A 12,692-nucleotide genomic window follows, 5' to 3' on the forward strand; every position below is an offset into this window, starting at 1 on the left:
TACAAAAACTACCAAGCTATGGGTGAGCATAGTATATATACTGAAATATGCATCTTGTGAGAGTCTTAGAGTACTTGGCCTCTCTCTTTCAATCTTCTCGCAAATCAAGGTGGCAAGAAAAAGCATAAGGAAACACAATTGTTACGCTTAATCAAATGATTTCCAAATATCTTTTTTAATGAAAAGATCTGACTATTATCATTTAACTATAAAATAATAATCACTTAGGAGAAAGCTAGAGAAAACAGAAAAAGACACTGCCACTAATTTAGCTAATAATATGTTATTTTGGTATATTTATCTTCCATATCGTCTTAAGATATTTCAAAGAGTTAACACCATCCCATATATTTAAATATGTTTCATTTTATATCCTCATTAAAAAAATTAAACATTTAACTACACGTCTTCTTTTACGTCTTTGCAGCTTTGTAAGCATCAGTTGGAAAAGTTGTGCACTAGCCATCCACTATCAGTGGCCTCTGTTTATTTAGCTGTTTCTTAATTTGATCACATTTCACCTTTAAAAAATCTTATTTACTATTTATGTCTACCATCCCCAACACAGATTTGTAAAAAACTGCAGAATATTATCTATATAAAATTACAAATCTTAAATCCATCAGAAAAACATCAACTAGAAATGGAACCATAAACATCTGATTTTGAGAAATTCCCAGAAGTATTAAAAGAGTTCAATACAGAAGCAAAGGATAAGATCACTATAGAAGCAAAGATGCACAAAGGCCTGGGCGTAAATATATGCAAGAGAACACTGTACAAAGGTAGAAGATAGAGCAACCAAAGTCCAGAGGAGGTATGACCTATGGAAATCTCCAGCAGATATGTCCCAGGATAGGGAAGCTGTTCCGTTCCTTTTCTTTCTCTGCCCAAGGGCTATGGATGTTGGAACCAGAGTCTGATCAGTTTCCCAGGTAATCACACACTCCAGAAAGAGAGAGAAACTGTACATCCAGAATATATATCATGCGCAGCAACATATCTAGCCCCTTTCCTCCAGTACCTTGAGCAGATGCTCAAGCAATGCATTTCATGTACAAAGATAATCAGACACATTTCTTCAAACAAAAATTAAAATCTGAGAAAGTAATATGGCTAAAAGAAAACTTGAAATTAAGTACAATTTCATATGCTGAGAAGAATTTTATATAATTTTATACATAACAGACGTACATAAAAATAATTGTATGTTATGAAATAGGACCAATTAGGACTAAGAGGAGATCTTGGAAATTCAAAATCAATTTGTAATAAAGTAAAACAAAGCAAACAAAACTTCGGTAAATAAAAAGGGAGATATATGTGAAAAGTGAATAAAACAAGGGATTAACACTAAAGAAATAGGATATAGAAAGCATGAGTCAAAAGTTAGGACACAAAAAATAGATCTAAAGGGTCCGTCCAATTTCGTCTACAAGAAGTGAGTTCTAGAGTGTGAGAAAAGAGAATGAATCGAACACAGGAAGAATGGAAAGCAGAAGGGAAGGGACGGAGGGAGGGAGAGAGGACGGAGAAAATAGAGCATTCTTGAGAGCAGAATTGAAGTCAATCGTCCGTCTGCTATAGGCTCACCAAGTGCCAAGAATGAGTGAAAATAAAATAAATAACAACAACAAGAATATTAATAATAATTAATAATAGCTAGCTACAACCTGAAGTAATTCTGAACTCCAAGTTAAATCCCAAACACTTTGGATCTGACCATACAAAAAAGATAATGAATTTTCATCATATTTCTCATTAGTAACCCACGGATCCAGAAGAAGAAAAATTAGCAATACTTTTATGTTCTAAAGGAATATCCCGTGTTCTTTTAACCAATTGCTCAAGCACAGTGGGAAAAAAAGAAGTTGAAAAGGTAATGACCCTGTAAACAAACTTAAAACCTTTAAATACTTTCTGATTTAAAAAAAAATACATGGGCCAGTAAAATAGTTTATCACCATACACCTACTATAATGGACAAAATGACAACACCAAATGCTGGTGAGGCTGTCGAGCAACAAGAACTCTCATTCACTGCTGGTGGGAATATAAAATGGTAGTCACTTTGGAACAGTTTGGTGGTTTCGCACCAACTAAACATACTTCTGCCAAATGATCTAGCAATCGCACTTCTTTGTATTTACCAAAAGTGGTTGAAAACTTATATCCTGAGGAAGTCCTCTGCTTTTGATGTCTCATGTGATTAGATTAGGCCCAGTTGGGTAATCCAGGATAATCTTATTTTAAGGTCCATTACCTTAATTACATTGGAAAATCCCTTTGTCCATGTAATTTAACACATTCACAGGTTCAGGAGATTAAGACCTGGGCATCTTTAGGGGGCTATTATTCTGCCGACCACAGTCTACCCTCAGGCCTATAGGTTCCACATCCAACCCACACACAGAGTACATTCACTCCACCTAAAAATTGCATTTAAGTATCATCAATTCAAATTACCCAAGTCTCAACATCTAAGCCACTGAAACCATGTGTGGATGAGTCATTGTTAGGAGGCCATTATTCCATCTACTACATTTCTTCACTCATGAATCTTACAATTCAGATGGGAAAACAGACACTGGACCAATAATTCTAAAAAACAAGTATGCTAACAGTTTATATGGAAGCATAAATTAGAAAGGTCTAATATAATATGGGGAGCCACAGAAAACAAGGTCAGTTTACCTCCAGTATCTGAGACCTAAAAGAACAGTAGATATAGCTAAGTGAAGTGGCCAGGTAAAATAGTAATGGGTTGGGGAAAAGATAGAGGTGCAGGGCATCCAATAAGAAGGCTGTTTTAGTAAACCAGGTAAGAGTGGGCATTAACTTGTGGTAGCATAAGTAGGAATACAGAACGGTAGATATTTAAGATTTGGAACTATATGTAGAAACTACATATAATTTATTGATTATAGGTTGGGGAGTGAGTCTAAGGACGAGTAAGAGTCAACATGACCTCCAAAATCTGACATAAGCAGCAGATGACAGAAGTACAAATTTCTGCACAAGGGTTCAAGAGATGATGAGATCCATTTGGGGAATTTTTGAGATTTGAGACCTCTGTAAGACATCCAAAGGAAGATATGAGATAGGCAGGTGGTTAGACAGGTCTGAGGCTTGCCTGCAAGAGGGGTCTTTGCTGGAGATTGGATTTGGGATCATACTAGAAGTGACAATTAAAAACACAAGAAGATGCATAAAATAAACACAAAATGAAATAGCAATGATTTCAATGACCCTGAAAGAGTCTTTAGAATAAAAAGAAAGGAAAGCAGAGGACAAGCATTCAAGGAACACTAATATATAAAGACACTAAACAATGGGCACCTGGGTGGCTCATGCAGTTGAGGGACTGACTCTTGGTTTCAGCTCAGGTCATGATCTTAGGGTCATGAACTCAGGTCGTCATGTAGGGCTCCATGCTCAGGACAGGATCTGCTTAAGACTCTCTCTCTCTCTCCCTCTGTCCCTCCCCCGCCCCCCCATCCCCAAGCTCACTCACTCTCTCTCAAATAATAAAAAATCTTTAAAGAATAAAAATACACTAAAGGAGGAGATAAGAAAATGTGGTAGGATGAAAAACAGCGCTTGAAATTGAGACAGAATTTGAGTTGGCATAAACGAGAAAATACATGCTAAGTAAGGGGCCAACATGTGGAATTTGTTATTATTGAACTGACAGTGGACATGAGGGTGTGTTAGGAGTTGAAACAAGCATGAATATTAAATAAGGAATGGTTCCAAATTCCAGAGTTTGTTTTTGACTTGGTAAATAATTAGGCAAAAAGTATAGGATCCTCACATACAAAATACAGTGAAAATTAATGTTTACTATTTAGATTAATTTGACAGGTAATAATAAAGGTCTGGGTTTATGTAAGAGATGTACAGTGTCAACAGGACAGTTCATGTTTTTCTTTTCATACTTTTCCAACAAAAATAATATTGTTAATTTGTCACTTTGATGTACATCATTATATATAAAAGACAGTCTCAATCTCTTAAACCTAAAATTGTAGTGAATGTTCAATTACTAAATTTTCTGAGGATTAATTCTCCTCATAAATAAATCAAGTATTGAACATAGAGGTAATGTGAAAGATTTTATATAGGGTAATTAGCAAAGTTTCCTATAAAGAAAATGAATTTATGGTAGCTCCCTCTGTGGAAGTCTGAGTTTCTAACTATTCCATTTTTGCCCTGAGAACAGGACAATAGATCTTCAAACAACAGCAATAATGATGAGTTCTGCTAACTGGTTTCTGCCAAGGCTTGCTTTATTTCAAAATTCTTCCTGATTACATAAAGTTCTTCACAGGATGAGCCATCTGGCAATTTCTCTGAATTTCTCACTGGGTTGATGGCAGAAAATAAGAACAGAGCCAATTCTCAGAGAACACAAAGGAAGCATGTCTAGATTGCCATGGCAGATTTTTACATCAATGCCAAGAATCTCTGCATAGATGCCAGGTAGGATATTACCACTGAAATCTGATTTAACTATCGAGGGACATCCGACACCGAGCTTACTAATTATGCCTTTGCTAATTGAAATTTGCAAATCGCCATCATCTGCATAATTAAAAAACATCTCAACCATGTACTGATTTGCAAAAACAAAATATTGATATTGATATATGTATTATTAAATTTGTGGTAAACTTATTTTAGGAAATAAAAACATAGGATGATTAATTTTATCAATCTAATGTAGGGTTTTTAAAAAACATTTTATTTATTTATTTGAGAGGGGAGGGGTGGAGCAGAGTGAGAGGGAGAGAGAGAATCTCAAGCAGACTCCACATTGAGCATGGAGCCCAACGTGGGGCTCCATCCCATGTCCCTGAGATCATGACCTGAGCCGAAATCAAGAGTTGGTCACTTAACTGACTGAGCCACCCAGGCACTCCTCTAATGTAGGTTTGAACAAGCATAACACAATGGCAATATAAGAATAGGCATAAAATGGTATTTGTTGCAAATAAGAAAGCTCCTTCATTTTTAGATGGATTTCTACAAAAAAATGACAATGAAAATATGAACTTTTTAAAATTTCAAATGGAATATAATTTATACTTCATCCCAACCCCATAAACCTCCTAATAATAGACAAATAGCAATAATCCATTTTTATCACCAATTAAAGTGTTAAGTTGTAGTAGCTATGTTTTATTTTGTTTTGTTGTTTGTGCATGTATCTGTTAAAGCCTACTATGGATCAGGTTTAGGAAACTGCTAGAAATACAAAGAATAATGAAACAGATTCCAACCCTAGGAATCGTCAGAAACTAACATGGAAGATGGAGAGATAAATAACGTACATAAAATATTAGACTTTTTCCATCTGTGGAGGAAAATACGTTTATAGTATAATTTTCTTCAATCTTAATTAGACATGTCTTTTAACAGGCAGTGTTCATTAGATTTGACGAAATCCTTAGTTTCTTAGCTGTGGAGTTTCTTGAATATACATATTCTGCCACACATGCATTCAACCACACCCAGAGCTCTTTGAGACCAACTGTTGTAACATAGAGTTGATGCTCAATTAATGATTCTCCAATGAATATTCATAAATGAAAGCAGCTTTTTTTTTTAAGGTAAATTACCTGCTTCACTTACTAATTTCATGCAATTCTATGTTACCATTTCATGACAGCATGCAGAGAGCTATGAGTAATACTAGCTGTGAACTTCAGAATCCAGCTTGATCATTACTGTCAAGGGTACTTTCTACTTCTCCCTGCCACCTCCAGGGGGTAGCGAGGGGGTGCCTTTGTGATCCCAGATGGTTGCAGCAGTTCTAGGGATTATATTAACATATGAAAAATTCAAAGTCAATGAACTATTTGTCATATTGTTTCATTTTAGGAATAAGTAAACTTTTCCAGAAGCCCCTCCTCCGATGTCCTTTCATGTCTTACTGGTCAGGATTTTGTCCTCTTCTGCAACCCTAAGCCACTCACTCATGGGGCTTTGGTTTACCTCAGTGACCTGAATTCTCAATTCGGGATGATATGGATGTTTGAGATTCAATCACTCTGACTCATTCAGAGTTAAATTTTAATCATTTTGATTCATTCAGAGATTTGAAGGCTAAGAATTTTCATGATAAGAAATTCATTCTAACAGAGAACTGGTGTGCACAAACTTGGCAGAACGTTCATGTTTAAACATCGTAGGATATGGCTTGCATTTGGATACAACATAGTGCATATTATTTGTTGAATCCACTAGCACAGTTTTCCCCAGAGGATGCCTCTGGAAGAAAAAAGTGAGGGAGGGGTCCAAACACCAGTGTCTTTAAGATGGGCCTTTAGGTACTGAGAACATTGAGGGACCATGGATTAAAGTCTCATAAAGTTTTGATGGGCAGTATTTTCCAATGCAGACATTTCGAAACCTATTGGATAACGAAGGAGAAATTTTGCAGCAGAAACAGCAGAGATCCATGTGATCATTGCTGATAGGAAAAAAAAAAAAACCCACATTGCCTATGGTAGTATATTGTGTACAACACTTAGAAGATTGATTGCACAGTTTGAAAATTCAGGAAATTTGGTAGCTACAAGCAAAGCCAGAAAAAATATTGATTATTTTATTAATAAAGTATTTTATCTCTCTTTAGCTTGGAAAAAATATGAGCTATAAAGGACAATTAATGAAGCACCTTTTTAGGGATTGGCAATGAACTTGGTTTTGGAAATATGGGCATTATTGTGTCATTTAGACATTTAATTGTTTAATCACCTAATATAATAAAGGCTTAAAAATGACTGTAATTCATGACATTTCCTAACATTTATTTTAAAAGTGTGTATTCTAGGTAACATGATTGCTAATTTTTTTTTCAGTATATGAAAGAAATTCTCCTAAACTCAGACACACATAAAAACTTAATGTTTACCATATGGCATATCAAAGATAACATTTCTTCCTAGTTGTTTGACAAACAGGATTCTATTTCACTTCTTTTCAAGATGGAATTTCTTCCTTGATGTTAGGCATAACTCAGTTGATTGTATATCATATGACTGAAATAACTGTTAATAACTTTATATAACTGTTTTTTTCATGAACAGCCCAAACCTATTAAAATATGCATCTATATTTTTAAAGTGCACATATGCAATATTGATTTCAGAATCACAGTTTCTTACTCATCTAAGTCTTAATGCTGGCCTCACTAAATCCTTGGTTGATTGGAGTAAATTTGTTTATGGAAAAACTGTCTTTATCTCACTCGCTAAAACCAGTTTATATTAACTTGGGGATTTATTCATGCTGTCTCACTGTGTTCTTTTTTTTCTTCTTTCTCAACTGCAACCTCTGAGGGGCTAGATCCCGTTTGCCACCGTTGAAGAATTAAAAATGAGAAAATACAGGGAGACTTTTTCTTCCTAATAATACTCTGGTTGTTTTCCCTCATTCCCCTCTTGTCCCTCTTAAATTTAATTATTCCCACTGTTGCCCAAATAGCCTTGTAACGCGGGCACACCCTTTCCCCATACTCTCGCCAAAGTTCCTACCAAAGCTTCATATTCTCCCTGTTGTCTATCTTGTTTCTCTCACCTGCTCACAGAGCTGAAGACTCCAGCCTTTGGGTGATTCTTTAAAGGTCCTAAGCACATTTTCACCTCGAGATTTTTGAATCTGCTATTGGTCCGCTATCACTCTGCTGTCATATGACCCTTCACTCGTTTTATTCATGTTTCTGTCCAGCTGCCTTCTCCTCAGAAAGAACTCTTTGATCCTTTATAGTAGCCATGCCTACCGTTATGGTCCTCCTTATTCTTTATCATCATTGTCCTAGCATTTAATTAATATTACATTGTGAAATTATTAACCCATTTACTTTTCTCTTTCCTACTAGAATATGTTCTATGAGGTTGGAATTTTTATATATCTAGTACACTGCTATATCTCTAGCAACCGGAAACAATATCCAACATACAAAATACATCTGGGGATATATGATGAACTCAAAGGGACATATGCTCTGTTCTGGGAGCTAAAAATAGCTAGTGGGGTCAATAGGCATTGTGTTGCTACCGTAACAAAATACCACCAACTGGGGGGCTTAAACAACAGAAGTTTATTTTCTCGGGGCACCTGGGTGGCTTGGTTGGTTAAGCATCTGACTCTTGATTGTGGCTCAGGTCATAACCTGAGGGTCGTGAGATGGAGCTCGGCATCATGCTCTACATTGAGCAGGGAGACTGCCTGAGATTCTCTCTCCCATCCCTCCCCCGACACTGCTCATGCGCACACATTCTCTCTCTAAAAATAAAATAATAAAGTAAAATAAATAAGATAAAATGAAATAAAATAAAATAAAATTTATTTTCTCACAGTTCTGGAGGCGAGAAGTTCAAAATCCAGTTGTTGGAAAATTCATTTTCCTGTGTAGACTCTTTTCCTGACTTGCAGACAGCTGTCTTCCTGCTATTTTCTCACATGGTCTTTGTGTGTGCTGAGAAAAAGATCTTAAGAGCCTCTGCCTTTCCTTATAAAGGTACCAGTCTTAAGGGAGTAGGACCCCACCCTTATGATCTCATTTAACTTTACCTTCTTAAAGGCACTATCTCCAAATATAGTCACATTGTGGGGTTAGGACTTCAACATATGAATTCTGGGGGAAATGCAATTCAGTCCATAAGAAGTAGTAAAAAAAATTGGAAAAAAGGACTCTTATTTCATACTAGAGGGTTCGAATTTTACCTTAGGTGTTTCTCTATGATTCATATCACTATGTTTACTAGATCAATTACTAATCTACTTGATTTCTTTGACACCAAGGCTTTTTCCCCTATTTTCCTTTTTTTATTTTTTTTCTTTTATTACAAGCCTCACATAACTTTTGTAGTGTTAAGTTTAAGACATGAAATACTCTGTTATCTTTAAGAAAGGTCATGTGAATTATAAATCTTAAGTATTTGAAATGTGTGGCTTAATTCCTTTGGAAAAGTTGTGCTCTTCTTGCTACTTACCATTTTTATGGTTAAATATGACAGATGAAGTGTTTGATCTGGGTGGAAGCCATTTCAAATTAATAACTAAAATAAGAGATAAAAGAGTACCACCTTTCAGTTATAAGATGAATGAGTTCTGAAGATCTAATGGGTACCATAGACACTATTGCTGGGATTGCTGTATTTTATAATTGAAATTTGCTAAAAGAGTCTAACTCAAATGTTCTTAACAAAGAAAAAAGTAAATATGTGAAGTGATAGATGTGTTAATTAACTTGATAGGGGGATCTTTCCACAGTATATGCATGTATCAAATCATCATGTGGTATAGTTTAAATACCTTACAATTGTATTTGTCAGTTACACCTCAACAAAGCTGGAGACATATTTTAAAAGCATAATAAGAAACTAAAATAGGAGAATAAAATTTGGGATAATTGTAACTGCGTCACATGTATACACTGAAGAGAAATATTAAGTAGCTCCGGGATGACTTATAAGTTGTGCAATCCTGAGTTGTTCTCAACTCTGTCACATTTAATGCTCCTTAGACTAAAAGAAAATGTTTACAGAATAAAACTTACCAATATATATATAATTTTAGGGAAATCAACATTATGTCCAAATTATGACATAAAAGAAAAAGGAAAAAAACTTATAAAAAGGATTGTGTTTTCAATATGTAAATGCTAGACAAGTCTACACAAGGAATGATAACGAAGATCACAGAGGCTTGCACTTATACAACATATTACTGTAAATGCAACAGCTATAAATACGCTATTATACAGACACGTTTTATTCCAGAATCAACAACATTCGTGGCATCAAATCATTTTTCCAAGTGGCCAATACTTCTCAATAAAGTTCTAATGAAATGAATTATACTTTTCTCTCTATTTGCATGGTGTTTGCATTCTTGGAAAGCTCAGAGTACATAAAGCTATGCACAAATGTTTTCTGTTTATGTGTAAAATGGAGTTATTTCCAAGCTTGGATAATTATCAAGATGCGTTTCACCTATATGACATTCTAAAATCAAGAAAGACACAGGATGAAATTTAATTGCATAGAACCATCCTAGGCACGGCCGGAAAATATCATACCTGACCCACATCCACTGAACGTCAGTAGCACGCCTTAATCATCTTTATAGCCTAAAATGCCCTCAGACATTTGCAAAGTATCTGCTTATTATAAAAGGGGGACCTGCCATCTCTCTCAATCCCAGCAGCTGAAAAACCACTGAAATGAAGTCACTAAAGTATCCAAATGAACTTTTTCATGTAGGCCATACCAGTCTTCTGAAAGAGCCATTTCTAACAGTTCTGATTAACTTGTCATTATAATTCTTAAATGCATGTCATCACTCATTTAAGAAACATTTATTAAGCACCTAATACTCTATTAGTCCATGGGAATACAAAAAAGGGCTCCCCAAAAACCAAAACCAATAAAAAAAACCTGTTCTTTTAATGAGGGTTACAATCTATTAAAGTACAGAGACTCTTGCCTTCTTTCTTTTCCGTTTTTTTTTTTAAGATTTTATTTATTTATTTGAGAGAAAGAATGAGAGCGAGGGAGAGAGCACATGAGAGGAGGGGAGAGTCAGAGGGAGAAGAAGGCTCCCCGCAGGACTCGATCCCGGGACTCCAGGATCATTACCTGAGCCCAAGGCAGTCGCTTAACCAACTGAGCCACCCAGGCGCCTGGCTTCTAACTTTCATTAAAAGCTCCCAAAGCAACAACTATTCAACATAGTTCACACAGTTTTTACTCATGCTGCCGACCTTCTATCCCTACCCTCAAACTCCCCAAACTGTCATCTAGCAAATAAACTCGGGGTAGAAGTAATTACAATGGAGTCTAGTTTTAGTGGCTACCCTGGAAGGTAGATCAGCCAGTGGAATAAAAGGATCGATTTTTAAGTGAGTTATATTGAGGTTTAACTTACACACAATGAAATTCACTGTTTTAAAGCAGACAGTTCCATGAATTTGGATAAATATATATACAGTCAGGTAACTACCAAAATAAGCAGAATATTTACCAATCACCTTAAATTCTCTCATGGCCCTTGGCAATCAATCTCCTCCAAAAACTAGCTCCTGATAACCGCTACTTTGTTTTCTGTTGTATAGTGTCTATTCCAGAAAGTCATATGAATGGAATAACGCATTAGGTAGCATTCTGTTTTTGGCTTCTTACATTTAGCATTAGTCATTTGAGATTCATTAATTTTGCTGCATTTATCAGTAGTTCATTCATTTTTTATTTCAAATAGTTTCCCATTTTACAGCCAGGAATGAGACTGTTCGGTAGTGTGGTAGCTGTACATCTACCTTTCTAAGAAATTGCTCGCAAATTTTACAAAGTGAAGATGGATTTTGCACTCTGGCCAGCAATATATGCAGTATCACGTTGCTCCACAATCTTGCCAGGATGCGATCTGGTTAGTCTTTTTAATTTTGCCCCATTGTCCTATGTATTATCATACTTTTGTGATTTTAATTTGCATTTTCCTGATGACCAGTAATGTCAAGAATCCTTTCTTATTGCTTATTGACCATTAACACTTCTGCCTTAGTGAAACATCTGATCCAATCCTTTCCTCTTTGTGTATAACACCCAGTGCTCCATGCATGAATCATGGAACACCACAGCAAAAACTAATGATGTAATGTATGGTGATTAACATAACAAAAAAAATCCTTTCCTCTTTTTTTTTTTAAATGGGTTGTTTGTCTCTTACTGAGTTGTAAGTGTTCTTTGTGTATTTTGGATACAAGTACATTATAAAATATATGTTTGCAAATATTTTCTCCCAGTATGTGGTCTGCCTATTCATTTTCCTTCTTTTTTTTAAATTTAAATTCAATTAGCCAACTTATAGTATATCATTAGTTTCAGATGCAGGGTTCAATAATTTATAAGTTTCATATAACACCCAGTGCTCATCACATCACGTGCCCTCCTTAATGCCCATCACCCAATTTTCTTAATAGCATCTTTCAAAAAACAGGATATTTTAATTTTGATGGAGCCCAATTTATCATTTTTTCTTGTATTTGTTTTGTGTGTGTGCCTACTTAAGACATATTTGTTCATGCCAAGATCACAGAAATATACTATTATGTTTTCTTCTATAAGAATTGTGGTTTTGACTCTTTCACTTATTTTTATTATCCATTTCAGTTAACTCTTACACATATATGTGCAATAGTATATGTTTATTATTATTATTATCATATAGACCTCCAGTTAGTCTAGCACTATTATTGAAAAGATTCATCCTTAATTGGTTCATCTCTTTATAACAATGAATGTACTGCATATAGGTGGAGTCTACATCAGGACTATTTATTATGTTCCAATGATCAATATAGCTACCCTTTCCCCAAAAACACATTATTTTGATCATCATCACTTTGTATTATTTAAATAGTTGAACACATTCAGTGCATATTAAGTATATAATTTTTTGAAATTATTTTGACCATTCTAGGTCCTTCTCATTTACATTTTTTAATAGGTTTGTGTGTAGACGGTGAATTGCATTGATTGATTTTCCAATATTAAAAGTGATTTCTAGAAAAACTCCACTGGGCGACATTTTAGCATTCTCTGAGAATACTGCTAAGTTTGATTTGCTAACATTCTCTTAAGAATATTTTTGTTCATTCATGGAGGATGCTGGTTTGTGGTTTT

The sequence above is a fragment of the Eumetopias jubatus genome, unplaced genomic scaffold (genome assembly GCF_037043125.1).
Source record: "Eumetopias jubatus isolate StellerSeaLion01/CBP00866 unplaced genomic scaffold, mEumJub1_p1.0 scaffold_17, whole genome shotgun sequence".
Lineage (NCBI taxonomy): Eukaryota > Metazoa > Chordata > Mammalia > Carnivora > Otariidae > Eumetopias > Eumetopias jubatus.